The sequence below is a fragment of the Hermetia illucens genome, chromosome 3 (assembly GCF_905115235.1).
Source record: "Hermetia illucens chromosome 3, iHerIll2.2.curated.20191125, whole genome shotgun sequence".
NCBI lineage: Eukaryota > Metazoa > Arthropoda > Insecta > Diptera > Stratiomyidae > Hermetia > Hermetia illucens.
Genome location: NC_051851.1, coordinates 140,917,674 through 140,938,225, shown reverse-complemented (window position 1 = coordinate 140,938,225; position 20,552 = coordinate 140,917,674). Strand labels below are relative to the sequence as shown.

Here is a 20,552-nt window from a genome sequence, read left to right as displayed (position 1 = left end):
GGATACTAAGCGAGCTTCGACCTTAAAGGCAAGATAGTGGCCGGAAGTGAGGACTTTTTGTTGAAAATCTGAATGTATGAGGTTCCCATGCCCACTTGAGTTAATTCTGTTACTTTTGTACCATACCACCAGCCTCTATCGATGTATCTTTCCAGGCAGTAACAATTTACTACAATTTTTTTGCCAATCCCTGTCACCGGCAGGTAAGCGAGCGCAAATACCCCAAAAGCCAGAAAATGCTTTAGGTTTTAATGTAATCAGAAACAACTTGGCGTATCTCCCTTACAAGCCGCATGTCGGGCCTAAGCATTCAATACAAATTAAACAAAATTAAATTAATTAAGCGCTTGTTGAAAGCCCCGTCTTCAGGAATCTATATTAGTGCTGCTGTTCACGTCAGCCCCATTTACGGAATTTTCATCCTTGAACAAGTCCTCCGATTACTCATCCCTGGAAAAGTAAATAAAATTGTGATATTGAAGTTTCCATTCATTTTGAATTAAGTTTTGTGTACATAGTGGATGTAAGTCTCGCAGGAGATATTTTACAGATTTCCAAAAACGATTTGAAACAATTTCGTTCCTCCGTAAATATGGCGTAGTGTTCCCTCTTGATTCTGTGCGTTTTCATGGAAGTTGTAATATTTGAATGGTAAGTCCTGAAATAAATAATTTTCAAGAATCCTAATTCATTTTTTCGTGTCTCTTCTTTCCATCGCTGGAGCTTTCGATGGAAATGAGAATTTACTGATAAACAACGGATGCTATTATTGCTACAATGTAAATGGGGATGGTTGTTTGCGTTGTTCGAAGCTCCCGGTTGCTCATGCCTACTCAAACAGCTGCTGGAATTCGGATTACAGAATGAGAATGCAAAAATTGTATGGAAATTTTTTTATTCCTTTTGTTTTAAGGTCCTTGCGAAATGAATTTTTTGTTTAACTGTCGTGTTTGTTTAATGAGAGTTGCACGGGGGGATTCTAGCAAAAATACAATGTATCACGTAACAGTGTTTAAGGGCATAATAAATACACACCAGCGTAGGAAACTGTAAACAGAGGGAACAGAAGATTTGATGATGGGAAGGAACTAGGAACTTACAGCTTGGATATTGAAATTGTGATCAAATGGGTAAGATATTTAGGTTAACGAAATTCAAGCGCAAACATCAACCGTGCAAGACGCCGGGAAGGAAATTATGAGCAGTATTTGAACTAGGGGCTGAAATATTTTGGAGTATGATTCTTATCGCATAAGTAAATATTGCTTTTTAAGGAAGTTATCAGGATCTTTGCCTCATTTTCTCCCAATCGTCTCACTCACTGACAGGCTCACTGCTCTTTTAATTGCCTATAAGAGTTGTCCTTGAGGACGTCGGAGATAAACCCAACTGCTTTCTCGTTCGCCCAACCAGCGCGTAAATCAAACGAACGGCATCCGCTGTGACCCGCTCAAAGTGAATTGGGTCTCGAGTTGGAGGGACCATGTTGCCGGGCTCCTACGCCAATGCCACAGCACATCTAACCCACACTCAATGGGCCAGACTTGCGAATGTATTGAGGAAGCTTATCAGCACACAGCATAACCACAAAACCACGTGTAGATACTGGCAGATGTTGAGGACCTATGATGTTTAGGGATAAACTTTCTTAATACATTCGCAAGTCCGGCCCATTGAGTGTGGATACTATTATACTTGTTAGATATACTGTGGCCAACACCGCACGGTAGTTGCTGAGGACATCGTTAGCGGAAGCGAACAACTCAAGAGAAAGAACACGCAAGTGGAACGTCCTGAAAGAAGCTAAAAAGCGGAGGAGAAGGAAAACAGACAAAGGTCCCATAATATTGGGTTGGGGAAAAAGAAATGTCATATTTGTGATCGAAATTTGACGCTTTATTTGACATACTTAGAATTATCCGATTTAAGTCAAATATGTGCCGTTTTGTTCGTAAACTTGTTGCCATTTAGAAGGCAACTTTATTATCCCCTCCCCACCCCCCCCCCCCCCCCCGCTTTTTGGCAAAAACTTAGACAGCCAGTTTTCGCAAGCCTCTTTTGAGACCAACTTAGTAGCACCAAGAGCGTTTTGCATGGATCGGAAGAGATGATAATCACTTGGTGCCAGGTCCGGACTATACGGTGGGTGCAATAGGACATCCAATCCGAGCTCCCGTAGCTTCTGGCGGGTCATCAAAGATGTGTGAGGCCGAGCGTTGGCCTGGTGGAACACAACACCATTCCTATTGATGAATTCTGCCCGCTTCTGGTCAATCGCCTGCTTCAAACGGACGAGCTGCTCACAGTAGAGGACCGAATTGAGGGTCTGGCCATAGTTAAGCAGCTCATAGTGTATGACTTCCTTCCAATCCCACCAAACACACAGCAAAACCTTCCTGGCCATCAATCCGGGCTTGGCGATGGTTTGGGCCGGCTCGCCGCGCTTCGCCCACAATCTTTCTCGGTTGAGGTTATCGTACGAGATCCACTTTTCATCACCAGTTACCATCCGCTTCAAAAATGGGTCGAATTTGTTCCGTTTCAGCAGTGCATTGCAGGCGTTGATTCGGTGCAAGAGATTTTTTTTGCGTCAACTCGTCAGCATTTTTTTGGAATCCAATCCTCTGCAAATGGTTCCAAATGGGTTTATCGTCTATACCCAGTTCCCCGCCAATCGAGCAAATGCTCACATGCCGGTCTACTTGGATGATTTCGACGATCTTATCGGTTTCTACGACGATTGGCCTACCAGTACGGGGTGTATCTTCGACATCCATTACACGAGAACGAAATCGATCGAACCAACGCTGTGCTGCGCGAATCGTTACAGTATCGGGCCCATAAACTTCACAAATTTTTTTGGCCGCCTTCGTTGCATTTTTACCTCGCAGGCAGTAAAAACGTAAAATATGACGAATTTCGTCCTTGATGGACTCCAAATTTGACACGCTGTAACTTCAGACTGAAACATACGATCACAACACTGTCAAAGAGACACATATAGCGCAGATTATTGTCTTCAAATCGCCGTATAGTATGACCCGATACGATAAGTACAACACAAGATATGTTTAATTGTCGCCATCTATTGACAAAATACGACATTTATTTTTCCCCAACCCAATATATGTTCCGCAAGCAATTAAGTGTTTCTCAACAAGCCGTTTCCATGCGTCTACGTGCAATAGGTAAGGTTTAAAAAATAAGAAAAAGGGTGCCGCATGAATTGAACGATAGGCCGATGGAGCGGCGCCAAAGCACACGTGAAATTTTCCTTGCCAGACACAAAATAAAGGTGTTTTTGAATCGGACTGTGGCTGGCGACGAAAAGTGGATTTATTTTGAGACGAAAAAAACCGTGGGTTGTTGCCGACCAACCAGCGACATCTTCTGCAAGACCAAATCGCTTCGGACGGAAGGCGATGCTGTTCGTGTGGTGGGATCGGCGGGGTATTGTCTACTATGAACTGCTGGAACTTGGTGAAACTGTCGATGCCACCGTTATCACTAACAACTCATCAAATTGCCTTGTGCTCTGAATGAAAAACGACCGGAATATCAACAAAGACATGCAAAACTGATTTTCCCCCATGATAATGCTCCGTCGCACACGTCGAAAAAGTTCGAAACCACTTAGAAACGCTCAACTGGGAGATACTACCCCTCCCCGCTTATTCACCAGACCTGATCCCATCCAACTATCATCTGTTTTCATCGATGGGCCACTCGCCCGTGAAGCCGCACTTCGATTCTTACGCAGACTTCCGAAAATGGCTTGGAGAGTGATTTGCCTAAAAAAATCAACAATTTTATTGATATGGTATCCATAAATCATTGGCCCATACCAAAGAGGCTTCACTCCAGGCAAATCAGCAACAGATCAGATTTTATCTCTGCGGCAAGCGATGGAAAAACTGTTGGGATATGGACAACAGTTGCACCATCTATTCATCGACTTTAAAGCCGCCTATGATAGCATAGCTAGGGTAAAACTGTACACGGCCATGAGAGAATTCGATATCCCGACGAAATTAATAAGACTGACTAGGCTGACCCTGACCAATGTGCGAGGCCAGATAAAAGCAGCAGGATCACTCTCAAGACCATTCGATATCAACAACGGTCTACGACAAGGGGATGCCCTATCATATGTCCTCTTTAACCTGGCCCTGGAGAAAGTGATCCGTGATGCAGAGGTAAATGCAAGACGTACGATCCTCTTTAAGTCCACCCAACTACTGGCCTATGCTGACGATATCAACATCATGAGAAGAACCATCCGAGACGTACAAACTGCCTTCATCCAGATCAAGTAGGTGGCGCGAGATCTTGGGCTGCCCATCAATGAAGGCAAGACAAAATATGTGGTGGCAACTTCAGCACCGGATAGCTGAGTGGTTAGAGCGCAAGGCTGTCGTACGGAAGGTCGCGGTTCAAATCTCGCTGGTGGCAGTGGAATTTGTATCGTGATTTGACGTCGGATACCAGTCGACTCAGCTGTGAATGAGTACCTGAGTCAAATCAGGGTAATAATCTCGGGCGAGCGCAATGCTGACCACATTGCCTCCTAGTGTACCGTTACGGTCTTGAATGAAATGCTCTAACACACTTCAAGGCCCTGATCCAACATAGATTGTTGCGCCAACGATTATTATTATTAACATCAGCACCGAAGACGAACCAACCGACAACATCAAGCCGCACTGGTCAAACAGGAAGAATAAGGATAGGAGAATACAACTTTGAGACCGTTGACAATTTCTCCTATCTAGGGTCGAAAATCACAACCGATAACAGCTATGATGATGAAATCCGCGCACGGTTGTTGTCAGCCAACAGAGCCTTTTTCAGCTTAGAAAAACTGTTCCGCTCGAAACGTCTCACCATAGGGTCAAAGCTCTTACTACACAAGACTATGATCTTGCCGGTCCTCATGTATTCCTCGGAAACTTGGGTTCTTAGCAAGAAAAATTGCGAACTCTTCGCCGCGTTCGAGAGAAGAATCCTCCGAAGAATATTTGGCCCCTACATGAAGATGGACGATTCCGTAGCCTACACAATGACGAAATCGATGAGCGATATCATGTCCGGTTGTGGATAAAATCCGGCTCAATAGGTTACGGTGTTCGGGTCACATAATCCGTATGGATGAGGATGATCCTACCCGGTAAGTCTATAAGGGCAATATCTATGGTAGAAAAAGAAGACGAGGCAGACCCTGCCTAAGATGGAGCGATGGCGTAGACCAGGACGCCAGACAGCTTTTAGGGATATCGAATTGGTGGACCTCGGCGCAAAACTGGGATGTCTGGGGTTCCTTATTAAGGCAGGCCTAGACCGGATGCCGGGTGTTGCGCCGTTGATGATGACGATCCGTATAATAAAAGCGAGTTTCTTGTGGGTGGTATTCTGGATCCAGAAACAAAACAGATGCGAAAGCAAATTTTCGTGGTGACGATTATCGACTGACTTACAAACCCGAAAAGGCTTATAGTGAAAACTTTGAAAATACCTCTTGCACTATTCTTAAGGTAATGCTTCAATTGCGATGTGGTAGAACATATGGAGATTACCGGAAAGCCCGAAAAAGATTCTGGCCGTTCGAACTACACGGGGATTAACATATGCAGAAATTGGTATACAAAAATGAAACTGAAACATCAACAGGCTAGTAGGGTTCAGTTGACCCGCTCTAGTATTTCCATTTCCTAACGTGGTTGGAATGTCAACCGGCTAACAATGTAGAAACATTTCAAGGGACAGATAAATTTATCAAGAAAATTAAACTGCTTGTCTTGGCTTGAAAATGAAAATTCGATAAATTGTAGTCAATGGACTCAATACAAGTGGTGCATTTTGAAAGGTTCAATTTGTAACAATATAAGAAACCTCGGGGAAAATATCGAGAGGCGAAAAGAGATAGTAAAAGGAAATAACTTCAGAAACGAAAATCACGGCCCTATGCTGTTTTAGGTAGAGAGCAGCAAATTATAGCAAAAATCGATGAGGGTTTTATTGCTGCCAACGAAATGGTGTTTTGGTACTACAATTTGAAACGACTGTAAAGCTTACAAGAATTTATTTAATTAATCAAAATAAGTGCCAGTCGACTCAAAACACTTCTCCCAGCGAGATTCAAGAGCATGTATGCCAGTTTCGTGGAGTCCAACTGTCGGGTGTAGATAAATTCGTCGAAGGCAATTTTGACAGCCTGTTCGTTTCTAAATTGTTTTTCCGCCAGAAAATTAGCCAAATGCTTAAAAAAGTGGTAGTCGGCTGGCGAAAGGTCGGGTGAATATGGTGGATGAGGCAGAGTCTCATACTGCAATTCGTTCAACTTTTGAACCGTTGTTCTGGAAACATGAAGTCATACATTGTCATGAAGGAATATCGCACCGCGTCTGTTGACTAATCTCGGACGTTGAATACTCAATTTTTGGTGCGTTTCCTCGAGTTGGGCACAGTATTTCTGTGCATTTATCGTTTCTCCAGTTGCCAAAAAAATAGTGGATAACGCCAGCTGTAGGCCACCAAACAGTCGTTCGGTTCCGGCATATGCTTCGGTGGCTCATAAACATCTAGCCATTGTGCTGATCCGCGACGATTGTCGTATAATATCCACTTTTCATCACATGTCACATGTCTGTGCAAAAGGAGATGACTTCTGTTGCGGGAGAGTAAAGAACTGCAAATTTCCATTCGAGGCGCCATGTTTTTTCCGTAATGGTATGTGGAACCCATCTGTCGAGCCTCTTCACCTTTCCAAGTTGTTGTAAGTGCCGGGAAGCTATCGAATAGTGTACGCCCAGTTTCTCTGCAGTTTCTTTCCCATAGATCGACGTGTATCGGATTCGACTAGCAAACGCAGCTCGTCGTTGTCAATCGATCGTCCTGGATGCCCACGTGGCTCACTTTGAAGGTTTACGTCGCCTGATCGTAATTTTTTGAACCACCGCCATATGGTTCGTTCGCTTACCGTATCAGCTCCAAATGCGCTGTTAACGCTCCTGGTCGCCTCCGCTGCTTTATGACCGAGTTTGAACTCATACAGAAAAAGTATACGTTCTTGGCTCTTTTCCATCCTTTCATTCTTTTTATTAAGGTTTTGTGTAAAACAAAACCTTGTTAAAATCGATTCAATGTCTGTCTGTCTGTCTTTCCGTCCCCACGTACTCGAGGAGGGTGATCAGACCCGAGTCTGCAAGGAACTCATCTGAAGTGGCTCTGCCACGAAGCCTCACCGGAGGTTATCTGGTACTATGAGAACCGGGATGGCCCTCTGAGAGCATATGCTCCAGGAGAATTCCTGGAGGATGTGTTCTCGGCCCGGTTATTTGCGGTTGGCCCCCTAGTGGGAGTTTCATGGTGGTTGTAGTTATGCCTACATCGCGGGCAGACCTCCTCGGAGCTCAAGCGTGGAGCTGCGCTGTACAACTCGCGTGCCGTACCCCTTAGTTGCGGTAGAGGTGTTAGATAGGCCTCGCATCCGCTGGTATGAATGCTGAACCTGCACTCAGTATAAACCAGGACCACTGTGCTTGCATGGCGGGGCTCTGATTGTGGTCACAAAATCAATCCGCGTCCGAAGAGGACCGTGGGATTAAGCCTTAACGGCAGGTACTCACGTTAAACCCCCAGGACTTTCGTGTCTGTCTGTCTGTCATACGCATTTTTCTCCAAAACGACTAAACGGATCCGAATTTGGTGGACAGATGGGAGCTATGAAATCCCACGCATACAGCGAGTGGCATCAATTTAGGTGGAGTTTAGAGGGGGGCTCCTCATACATGCAAAGGGGGGATTAGTTTTGGCATAAATTACAAAGTGCGTGAGTAATGAGTCAAAATGTAACCACACGAAGTGAGACAGGACTCATTTTCGGAAACTACGCAACCCAAAAATCCGAAAAAAATCAGGGTGGTCCGCCTAGATGAAATCTAGGCCTCAAAATATGTCCCATTCGGATATCTGTTCAAATAAACCTACTAATAGTATATTACTACTTTTTAGAAATTTACTGAAAAACCCCCCTTAAATTCATCCTGTACCAGCATAGAGGACAATATTTCGTGTATATGCGCTAAATTTCATAGAAATCAGGTAATTAACGCCAAAGTTATAGCAGTTCAAACTTAGCAATTTCGCGCGAGTTTACTGCTTCCAAAGCCATGCAAATCGGATGCTGACATCATAATTACACGGAATAATTGACATTCGCGTGGAATATTAAAGTCACATTTATGAAGAATCTATTTATCTGCAGCCCTTTTTAAGGTTTTGTGTAAAACACTTATGTGAAATCTAATCTTCGAGAGATGTCCCATTCCGGTATCTGCTCAAATAAATTTACTAATAGTACATTATCAACTTTTAGAAATTGACCAAAAAACTCCCGTTAAGTTCATCCTAGGTGTACCAAATTTTCCACCGACATAGAGAACAGTCTCGTGCATACACATGCCATGAAAATCCAACTATTAGTGTCGAAGTTATAGAAGTTCAAACTTATCAATTTCGTGCTAATTAACTGCATCCTAAGCCACACAAATAAGATGCTGACGTCATAATTAACGAGAATAATTGAAATTCGAGTGAAATATTAAAATTCTATTCAAGAAGAATCTAATTCTCCCTAGCCCTTTTTAAGGTTTTGTTTAAACACAAAACCTTATTAAAATCGGTTTACTGTCTGTCTGTCTGTCTGTCCGTCTGTCTGTCTGTCCGTCACACGCATTTTTCTCGGAGACGGTTATAGCGATTGACACCAAATTTTGTAGAAAGGTGGGACCTGTGAACGCTCACGCATACAGTGAATTACATCCTTTTACGTCGAATTTAAGGAGGGGTCCCCATACATGCAAAAGGGGGGTGTAAAATTTTTTTTTATCAAATATAGTCATATGGGGTATCAAATTAAAGGTCTCGATTAGTACTTTTCAAAGCCGATCTTAGTTTTGACATTCGTTGGAAGGGTGGGGAGCGCGAGGGGTTGAAAGTGATCACTTCTTTAAGGGGGCCATTCTCAGAAACTACCAAACCGAAAAATCTGGAAAAAATCAGGAGGCCGCCACTATATGGTGCCTGGGCTCCGAAATACCTTCCATGCCGATATCTGTTTAAATAAAGTTAATAATAGTATATTACTACAATTTTTTGTAATTGGTTAGAAACCCCCCTTAAATTCATCCTAGTGCCATGAAATTTTGCAGTGATATAGGCTATAATATAGAGCATGATCTTACAAAGTTATAATACCTCAAATTTGTTGCTTCTTTGAAAATTGAAGACTATGAATGTCAATATCACCCGAAAGTGGATACTCTCACATAATATATGGATATATTACGTGCTACGTACTAAGAAATACACAAAACCTTTCGTACCTGAAGCGTCCAGTTTATATTTGATGTTGGTAAAATCGTTGGCATTTGCTAATAATATTAAACTCAGAGCGTGAAGCGTATGATGTTGACCATTATCAATACAGGACTTTCCATCAAATGATTTATTTAAATCGCTTTCTAGAGAATTGAGGGCACATCCTTTTCTTTTTCTTCAGCCTTCAGTTCACAAGCGGGGTCGGGTCGTGGTGATCGGTTCCGTCATTTTGTTTTATCAAATCTTCATCCCCATTACCGCAAGACGCCGTTCATTGTTCTTTATAGTCGGCCAACATTCAGAACTGTAGAGAGTGGCAGACGGACGATATTGCAGTAAATTTTAGATTTGGGACGTGCGCTGATACGTCGATCACAAAGAACACCAGTTCGGGATGCCACTTCATCCAGGTTGCATTAATGCGTGAAACAAATTCATTACGCAGTTCTCCATTGGCTGATAGCATTGGCTCGAGATATTTAAATTGCTGAGTTCTGGCAATGGCCAGAACCTGCCCTTCGAGATAGTTAAATCGCTCGACTCGAGATATTTGAATCGCGGAGTTCTGGCAATGGCAGTAACCTGCCCTTCGAGATATTTAAATCGCTCAGTTCTGGCAATGGCAGTAACCTGCCCAGAACTGAGCGATTTCAATATCTTGGGTCAATGCTATAAGCCAATGGAGAACTACGTTATGCTCCTCACATAGGGAAACACAAAACCTTATATACCTGTAGCGTCAAGCTTCCGGTTTCCCGACTTGTTCCCTGTTGTTGTGATAACAAGTAACTCCTTGATTAAATGTAAGAGTATTTAGACTTTATTATCCGACACCAACAGCCCTAATTGGTGGTGGTTTGATACAGCAAAATCGCAACTAACTTCACTTGGCCATTTCATGTGCAACAACCTAATATAAATTTAGAGACCAGGTTTTTGTTAGTAAATACGCAATCCAATGATGCGCATGCAAGTGGGTGCGATTCTTACTAAAGTCGTAAGTCTCGGCACCCCTCTAAATAATCCCGTAACAATATAAGAAAGCCAGTTTTCAAATACAATGTCTCTTAGCTTTGGAGTTTTCAAAGTTTCTTCTTCTTATTCTGTGTTTTCTCTTTTCAGAATACAACAATTTGCATTCTTCCTACAACAAGCCTGAATGCCTGAATGAATCACAATTTTATGTTCAAAAGGTAAGTAATTAAGGAAGAGCTTTTCAATGCATATCTAAATACAAATTTTCATTTCAGACTTAAGAAATTTTGTTTCAAATTATTTTAGATATTTTTTTCTAGAAATGTAACATATTTAAAAATGTCGTGATTGAAAATGACATTTGAGTATATTCTGAGCTCCGCGTAGAGTAAGAGCAAAACTTTATTCTTCTGGTGGGTTGAGATAAATTGGTGAACATTTCGATGTACATATATCCATACCCTTTTTGTACCTTTATAAATAGTTTTTCCTCTATTATTCGCCCAACCTCTGACATGCTCTATAGTAAGTAGGACAACGAATACAACCACCTTCAAAGAATACAAGGACATATATCTACTATATCACGGAAAACAAACGTAGACGTATTGTAGCTCCTGAAGCTCAGTATAGAGTTCCATCTCAATTTAGCCCAAAACGATGGTAGACAAATACCAAATTATCATCTCCATATACATCAGATCCTCATCAAAATTCTCCAACAGTTACCTTCATATTTCAACACATCCTCAGACTTACGTATTTCTATATTCTGATACGATACGACTTACAATATTCCATTCCCTAGGAATGATAATAAGCAATTTTGCCTCCTTTGTAGTATGACTGCGTAGACATAATGTCTGGTGAATATCGGTATTCTGGGAAGATGTTTTGCAAGGATATGTGCGAAGATTTTTGTTATACTCTTGTCACACTTTACGGAGAATATTATTTTGGTGAAAATAGAGAAGAATGAATTCACTTTCAGGCGCCGAAGTCCTTGAGGGAAAATTTTTTGTTGATAATATATGTGTCAATCCACATACGATAAATGATTGTTATTTTCACTTGTTTACGAAAAGTTGCAAGCCTAATTTTTTATGCGGATACCTCAATACAGAATTTAAGAAGTCATTGACCTACTTTCAATATGCATTTTTACTATAATCAATTTAACGCAAAAACTTTTTCCAAAAGTTGAAAAAGTGGTGAATTTCTTTTTACTACCAAATGAACTCCAAACAAGATATTTTATTGAATTAAATTACCTCTGGCAAAGAGCGCCATTTCAAAAAACATTCTTTGACAAGGATACACTCTCATCGATTTGACACGAATGAAAAGTGTTAAAAAATTTGCTGTGTTACAGCATCTCAACTCACATTTCAATTAAACAAGGTCTTCGGGTCCCAAAAGACGTGTTCGTCGTTCTTCCACCAGTTAGATCTCCAAGGGATAGAATCCCCAGTAGGCCTAGAGCATGAATGAATTTCCTTTTCGTTGGGGATTCAGCTAGAGACAGAATCTGTCAGAAACCATTTATATAGTATAGGATGAGTTGGTTCTGGAAGCTACGGTACCGGGGAAAGTCTACTTACGGTAATATGTTCCTCCACTGCCATCAAAATACTCGTAGATGCAATGAATAATATAATGTGGCTACTTTATTATATCAATTTGTGCACTTCTCGCTATTCTTGAGCAATTGAATTTGTATAAGGGTTACGTTAAAAATAACAGGAGAACGGTCACAGATGGTCCCCCACCAAACTACTCACTAACGCTTAAATTCAGTAGCCGGGTGAGTCTCGATTTTTTTTACGGTTTTGTTTGCAAAACAAAACCTTATTAATATCAAGGTCAATGTCTGTCTGACTGTCTATCTGTCTTTTTTTTCGCTTTTTTTTACGGAGGTGAAAATCTTCAAAAGACTCTGCCTGGGCACGCCGGAGTGCGGGATTTTTACCCACTAACCAACCCCCAACTCCCCCGTTTTCCGGTGATAGCACTTCACCTAGAGTTTCTTCTAGGCTCCTCCTTTCTTCCACGAACCAAGCACATTGAAAGAATATGTGCGCTAGGTCCTCTGGGACCCCCTCGCAGTTTGGACAATTAGGAGAGGTGTCCAATTCAAACATGTACAGGTATTGACGGTATTCTCCATGGTCGGTGAGAAACTGGGTGAGATTATAATTGGTCTCCCCATGCTTTCTCTCAAGCCACTCCCTGATGGAGGGGATCAACATGTAAGTGCAACGAGCCTTTTCTGACTGGTCCCATCGTTGTTGCCATCTGCTTATGATGGACCTGGTGTTATAAATGTTCATCATTTCGGTTGCCAGGATGTCAATCGGCATCATTCCCGAGATGACGAACGCTGCATCGTCTGAGACGTCCCTGAAGGCAGAACACACCCTTAAGGATGTTCTTCTGTAACCCGTACTCAGTTTATGTGTATTGCCTAAAACCTGCAGTGCTTCTCCCCAAACTGGGACTGCATATAGCATGATAGAGCTCACCACCCTGGCTATGAGCAGCCTGCAAGTATGTCGCGAGCGCATCCTCGAGATGCTTTGCGACCACAACCAGTGCTATATCATCGGCATAACCCACCACCGTGGCCTCCTCCGGAACCGGAAGGTTAAGCACATCATTATACATGATGTTCCACAGTAGTGGGCCCAGTATAGAGCTCTGTGGGACACCTACGGAGACAACGTACTCTTTAGGTCCATCATCGGTGTTATACCAAAGAGTCCGCTCATGCAAGTAGCTATCGATAATAGCGGCGGGATAGGTGGGACCACCAATCGTCGTCTGAGTCTTTCGTATAAGGTTTCAATTGGCCGAGTTGAATGCATTCCTCACATCCAGGGTGACCACCACACACTATTTGCTGGTATAATCCTTCGTTTTGAGAATGTGTTTTACGAATTATATAAAGGAGCATTCAACATCTGCGAGCCGCTACGGTCACGCTGCTCCCAGGGCAGAGGTGAGGCAGCGTCTGACGATTTGCCTCTGCCCTGGTAAGAAACCGTAAAGCCGTCGTCGCTTGACTTTTTTTGGTATAATCCCTTTCGTGAATTGCATTTTTGGCCAAGCCAGTAACCATTTTGATGGCATCAATGGTTGATCTGGCTTTACGGAACCCATACTGCCTATCTGAAAGCCCACTTTTGCTCTCGACGACTGGGAGTTATCTATAATAAATAATCCGCTCCAACATTTTCCACATAGTGTCTAGAAGATATATGGGTCTATAGGAGGACGGTTCCCCTGCTGAGATGATCGGCCTCTGAATCGTCCTGTCACGATCTTATAAGCGCTACTCCACAGATTTATGTCCGCTTCCAAACAAAGCTCCTTAAAACACTCTCTCTTACTTCGCTGGATGGCGAGCTTGAGGTTCTTGCAAGCTTCCCTATAGGCATGCTCCTTTTGCTCTTGGTCGATCCTACCTATTGCCCTCTGAGCCGTCTGTCTGGCAATGTGGGAAATCGATCGAAGGCTGGCAAGTTCCCTATTCAACAAATAATTGGACCTTCTAGTGGGGTATGAGCATCTCCTAAGCATCGACGCGTCACATGCTTTGGAGATGCTTTGTGTAACATGGAGAGCTCTATCCGTGCTTCGCTAGGCAGGTCACACTTCCATTATTGTTTGCTCATCCATCGCTTTTGCAGACCATCCTGGTGTTCTTTTGGATTTCGGCTTCCGAGGTGCGGGTCCCCTGCCTTGTGGCTCCGTTATTAGTTCAAAGGTCGTTGGCTGGTGGCCGTGAAGTCCTTGCCAACTTGCCAGGACATGTCACGTGCTAGTGCAAGCCTGACAAAGGTTGGATCTACAATTGAACCAGTTCCCCCTTTCCGATAAGTGTTTACATCGCCTTCGTTGGCCAGAACTACATCCAGCTGGGCAAATGCTTCTAATAAGCACTGACCCTTTGCGTTAGTCTCTTTGCTGCCCCAATCGATAGCCCACGCATTAAAGTCCCCGGCTATCACCTTTGGACCGCGTCTCCTTGCGTTGTGAACAAGATCGTCTAGCAGGTCTTCAAACTCAGGCAGTGTGAGACTCGGTGGGGTGTAGCAGCTGTATACGAATATACCGCTTATTTTTGCCCACACAAAGCCACTAGCCGCCTGACCCACCCTATATTGTATGGCTTGACGATCGCATGCCCATATCACCACTCCACCAGTCGAATCTGTGACCCATACAACACCGTTGAGATTTCTGTAATGATAGTAATATCCATCGCGGATTTGTGAGGGGTCTGCGCAAGGAAATCTTGTGCGACCCGGCAATGATTGAGGTTTATTTGTATTAACCTTATTTTTTCACTGCAAGTAACGCCTTTCTGAATTCTGGGCATTTACCACTTCCGGTAATAGGCCGGTTATCCCGTCCCTCCTTTCCTTCGCACAAAATGCATTTGGGGTCTCTATTGCACCCCTTGGCAATATGTCCTTTCTCCTCACACCTTCAACATCGGTCGGACCGATCGATGTCCCTAGTGCATGCCTTCGCGAACTGTCCAAACATTAGGCATTTCAAGCAACTCTTTAAAGAGATCTGTTCCCTTAGTCGGCAAACAACCCGTCCAATCCTAACCTTCCCCGCCGCCAACAACTTCTGCGCTGACTCCACTGGCAGTCGCATTGTGGTCGTTTGAGTAGCGCCATAAGCTTTTGTTAGGCTCACGATAGATTCTTCGCTGAATTCCTTCAACTTGAATTGTTGCTTCAAGGCAGTATAGATCTCTTCTCTAGTTATTACCTCATCGAGATCCTTGTACTGTATGTATACATCATACTTTTGGCAATGAACCACGACATTCTTCCCAAGTTAGTTGATAACTTGGTTACGAAAGCCATTAGTTTTCCTCTCGCTGGATTTTTTCAACTCAAACATGAGATCCCCTTTCTGGGTCCTTCGGATTTTACTGACATTTCCGCCTAGATTCTTTAGGTCGGGGTCAGATTTCACCTTCTTCAGTATCTCCGCATACGTTAGATGTCCTCTACTGGAGTTTACAATTGCCTCCGGGTGAATTCGTTTGGTTTCTTGTTTCTTTTTTGTCCACGACCTTAGTCCAACCACTCTTATTTTCCTTCGATTTCGCTTCGCTAGCCGACATTCCTACTTTGGGCACTTTGGGCCTTTCTGAACTTTTAGTTCCGTTCCTTGGACTGGTCAAAACCCCTTTTTAAGGTTTTGTGTGAAACAAAACCTTATTAGAATCGATTCGATGTCTGTCTGTCCGTCTGTCTGTCTGTCTGTCTGTCTGTCTGTCTGTCTGTCTGTCTGTCTGTCTGTCTGTCTGTCTGTCGGTCTGTCTGTCACAGCCGATTTATTCAGAAACGGCTGGACCGATCGTCACGAAAATTAGTAGGAGTATGTGATCTGCCGTTCCCTTTACATGCAGCAACTGACGTCATTTTGTGTTAAGTTTAAGGGGGCCTCCCCATACATGTGAAAGGAGGGTGCAAATTTTTTTTTCACAGAATGTAGCCATGTGGGATATCAAATGAAAGATCTCAATTAGTACTTTTCGAAACTGGTTTAATATTTGATATCGGGTGAAAGGTAGAGGAGTGAGGGCTCAAAATATGACCATCAAAAAGTGTAACAGGTCTCGTTCTCAGAACCTATCCAACCGAAAAATCTAAAAAAAATCCCAGTAGTGCATCTCTACGAAATCTAGGCCTCAAAATATATCCGGTTCCGATAACTGCACAAATAAAGTTAATAATAGTATATTTCCACATTTTAGGAATTTACCCGGCACCCCCCCCCCCCCCCCCCCCTTATGTTCATCCCAGAAGTACAAAATTTGGCATGCGTATAAAGAAGAACATAATGCATAATTTCGTGAAGTTTGAAGAAAATCAAAATATTATTAACAAAGTTGTAGGAGGTAAAATTTTACAATTTTTCGTGAATTTCGTGCACTCTACAACCTGCATGACGTCATCATCACATATCAATTCATCAATACCACAACGAAGTAAGTTCGTATGAATTGGGTGGAAAAGAATTATTTTGTTTTAGTTTTTTAATCATTTGTATATGAATATCAATTATTCCAACGGGACATGTGTCTATGTAGGTATATAATATATGCGTGCTAATGAACTTTGCGGGTATTGCCTAATTCAGATAGATATAAGAAGTAAATCGGAAATATGGGTACGATCAATCTGTATACGTGCCTATATGTGTACAGTATTCGGAAATAGGCAGTTTGTTTGTTTAGGGTGAGCGTAACATCTACGGCTGTAATATGTACGTATGTCTCGTAGTTTTGTAGCTGTATACGGATAGAAAAATGTTAGTTGAAATTTCTTAGATAAGATGAACACAAAACCTTTATACCCGAAGCGGGAGCTTTCGGTATTCCGACTTGTTTTCATTTTTGGTGCCTGTTGATTCGCCAAAGCTTCCCCCTCTTTGCCTCGCACTCTCTTACTTGATCGTAAATCGATGACCTTGTCCTTTGGTGTCACTTGGTTCGCCTGTGACACTGTTGGAGCTGGGATGTCCGGCGTTTCCTTAAGCTTTCTTACTTCTTCCTCGGACCTATTGCAAAGCACACTGATGGCTCTCACCATGTTCTTAATGACTTGGTGCACGTTGTGCTTGTCCTTGATGAATTCGAACAGCTCAACTATTTTAGTCCCAAGCAGCAAGTCAGGACTCTATTCTCGGTAAGTCTTGGCAATATTACTCCTTTTACTGACTCCTTCACCTTTGCTGAGCTGCCATCAGCTTTCTCTTTTGCCGGCTTTGGTATTGGAGGAGATCGTAAAATTGATGATCTATTTACTGTTGCTGGAGTACCTCTTGATCAAATCCGATGGGTGTCAAAATCGTCTTTTTTGGCCAGCTATCTCCTTCTAGCCCATCATTCTTTGCCTTTGCAATTGGTGTTCTTGGCAGAGTTATGCTTCGTTTGAACACCTCCTTCTCCAAATCTAAAACACTTGTAGTATTAGTTGCCATGGTGGCCAAGTTGTCCACCACCGTGGCTCTGCGGTCAAGGAATATCGACTGCCGGGAGCCCGCTTACTCACTCTCAAAAGCCGCCGGTACTGAGAAAATTTAGTGCGTGGTAGTTGCACTTGCATAATAATTTAATTTTTATTTAATTTAATTTAATTCAACTGCGTTAGCAATTATTATTACAAATAATTAGCTCTGCAAAATATTCTATCGATTATAGCTAATTCCATACGCTTCTCACTAGGAGTTCAACATTATTAGCAGATGTGAAGAAGTTCACCAAAAACAGATACAAACAAATCGGGAAACCGGAAGCTAGACGCTTCAGGTACGAAAGGTTTTGTGTATTTCTTTTATAAAGAGATTTGAGTGTGCAATTGTCCCATTAGCATGTAGCACGTAAAATATGCATATATTCTGTGAAAATAGCCACTTTCAAGTGATATTGACATTCATAGTCTTGAATTTGCAGAGGAGCGACAGTTTTGACATAGTGTAACTTTGTTAGTAATAGTGCGATTTTCATCAAATTTGGCAGGATCATGCTCCATACTGTAGCCTACATTGTTGCAAATTTTGTGATTCTAGGTGGGTTTTCCTGTCAATTACTAAAAATTATAGTAATATACTATTATTAACTTTATTTGAACAGATATCGGTATGGAGGGTATTTCGGAGCCTAGGCACCATATAGTGGCAGCCCCCTGATTTTTTTCAGATTTTTCGGTTTGGTAGTTCCTGAGAATGGGTTCGTTAAAAAAATGACCACTTTCAACCCCCCGCACTCCCCATCTTTTCAACAAAAGTCAAAACTAAGACCGGCTTCGAAAAGTACTAACCAAGACCTTTTATTTGATACCCCACATGACTATATTTGATGAAAAAAAAATTTACTCCCCCCTTTTGCATGTATGGGGACCCCCCCCCCCCCCCCCCTTAAATTCATCGTACAAGGATGTAACTCACTATATGCATGAGCGTTCACAGTTCCCACCTTTCTACCAAATTTGGTGTGAATCGCTATAACCGTCTCCGAGAAAAATGCGTGTGGCGGACAGACGGACAGTTAGACAGACGGACGGACAGACAGACAGACAGTAAACCGATTTTAATAAGGTTTTGTGTTTACACAAAACCTCAAAAAGACCACACCTAATATCAGCAAAGGATAAAAGGGCTGGGGAGAAGTAACTTGTTCATACATGGGACTTTAATATTTCACTTGAATGTCAATTATTCTCATTAATTATGACGTCAGCATCTTATTTGCATTGCTTTAGATACACTAAACGCGAAATTGATAACTTCGAACTGCTATAACTTTGGCGCTAATGGCCGGATTTCCATGAAATTTGGCACCCATATGCGAGATATTGTCCTCTATGTTGGCACAATTTGGTACTCCTAGGATGGACTTAAGAGGGTTGGTTTGAATTGGGAGATAGTTAGTTAGCCGAAATTTTCAGTGAACGATTTGCTTAGAAGATATTTTCCTTTTTATTGGCTAAAAGTATTTGGTAATGTATGTAAATACGTATTTCAGGGACAGACTGTCCTTTCTTCAGTGTTTTATCTTCTGAAAATTTTCTTTACAATTTGCATTTTTCTATAGCAATTCCTGTGATTATGATATTTTAATTATGCTTCTATTCTTCTTCTAGTGCTTCCTAAAAGTTCCACTAAGGTGGAAAAATTCTTCCCCATATTCGTTTAACCGTTTTTGGTGCGAATTTTCGAGATGTGGGGCTCTTATAGGAGTCTAGTTTTCTAATGTCGTTCACTTTCTTCAAAATATTGTTTTTGTCCAACTATAATACAAATGGTGCCCCTGCTCTATTACATATCTGGCAACCGCGGACTTTATGTTTGAGTTATTCTTATTTTTAGCGGATCCGGCCTCCTTTATGTACTCTAACACCCTGGTGTAGATTAGCCGTTTTGTTTGCCTTACATAAATCTTGTCGCAGTCTAAGCAAGAAATCTTATAAATGCTTTATGGCTTTACGGAACCCATACTGTCGATCTGACAGACGTCCCTGACTCCCAACAACCGGGAGTAATCTGTTATAGATTACTCGCTCTGGTACTTTCCCTAAAGTGTCCAAAAGACAAATAGGTCTGTAGGAGGTTGGCTCACCTGCAGGTCTGTCTGTCTGTTCGAAGCGTGCATGTCCGAGGGGATATTTCCTGCATCATGGAAACGACAGAAGTTGGTGCTACTGCCTAAGGCTGGCAAACCTCCAGGTGAGCCAACCTCCTACAGACCTATATGTCTTTTGGACACTGCGGGCAAAATGCTAGAGCGAGTAATCTATAATAGATTACTCCCGGTTGTTGGGAGCCAGGCAGGTCTCTCAGATCGGCAGTATGGGTTCCGTAAAGCCAGATCAACCATTGATGCCATGAAAATGGTTACTGGCTTGGCCGAAGATGCAATCCACGGAAGGGGCAGTACTAGCAAATATTGCATAGTGGTGACCCTGGATGTGAGAAATGCATTCAATTCGGCCAATTGGAACCTAATACGGGAATCTCTGGCGAAGATTGGTATTTGCGTTTATCTTGCAGCTATTGTCAACAGCTATTTACAAGAACGGAGGCTTTGGTATGACACCGATGACGGACCCCAGGAGTACGTTGTCTCCGCGGGTGTCCCACAGGGCTCTGTACTGGGCCCACTGCTGTGGAACATCATGTAGAACGATGTTCTTAATCTTCCCCTTCCGGAGGAGGCCACGGTGGTGGGTTACGCCGATGATATAGCACTGGTTGTTATCGCAAAGCATCTCGAAGATGCTGAGTTATACTCATGCGAAGCGATCAGTGCTGTTAAGGCTTGGCTTGAGAGTTCTGGTCTGACGCTTGCGGAGGAAAAAAACGGAAGCGGTCCTTGTCACCAAGCGCCGAAAAAGAAATTTTGCCCGTATTTAAATTGGGGATCATATCCTCACTTCTAAGCCTGCGATCAAATACTTGGGAGTGATGATAGATGGGAAGCTTAGCTATAAGCCACACGTGCAGTATGTCTATGACAAAGCATCCACTGCGAGTGTGGCCCTGGCAAGAATGATGCCGAACGTGGGAGGGCCACGGCATGCTTCCAGGTTGCTTATAGCTAGGGTAGTGAGTTCAATCCTGCTCTATGCAGCTCCAGTTTGGGGAAAGGCATTGCAGGTTACATCTAACGC

At 42.7% G+C, this 20,552-nt stretch overlaps 1 protein-coding gene across 6 annotated transcripts in view; it reads left to right on the top strand.

Annotated features, from left to right (window-relative positions):
- The window catches only part of LOC119652405, a 421,555-nt gene that overhangs the window by 316,642 nt on the left and 84,361 nt on the right, over positions 1-20,552 (top strand). For all 6 annotated transcript variants that reach the window (XM_038056518.1, XM_038056515.1, XM_038056517.1 and 3 more), the window contains one exon: positions 10,501-10,571. The gene's annotated coding sequence lies outside the window, so the exon portion shown is untranslated. The remainder of the gene's footprint in view (positions 1-10,500; positions 10,572-20,552) is intronic.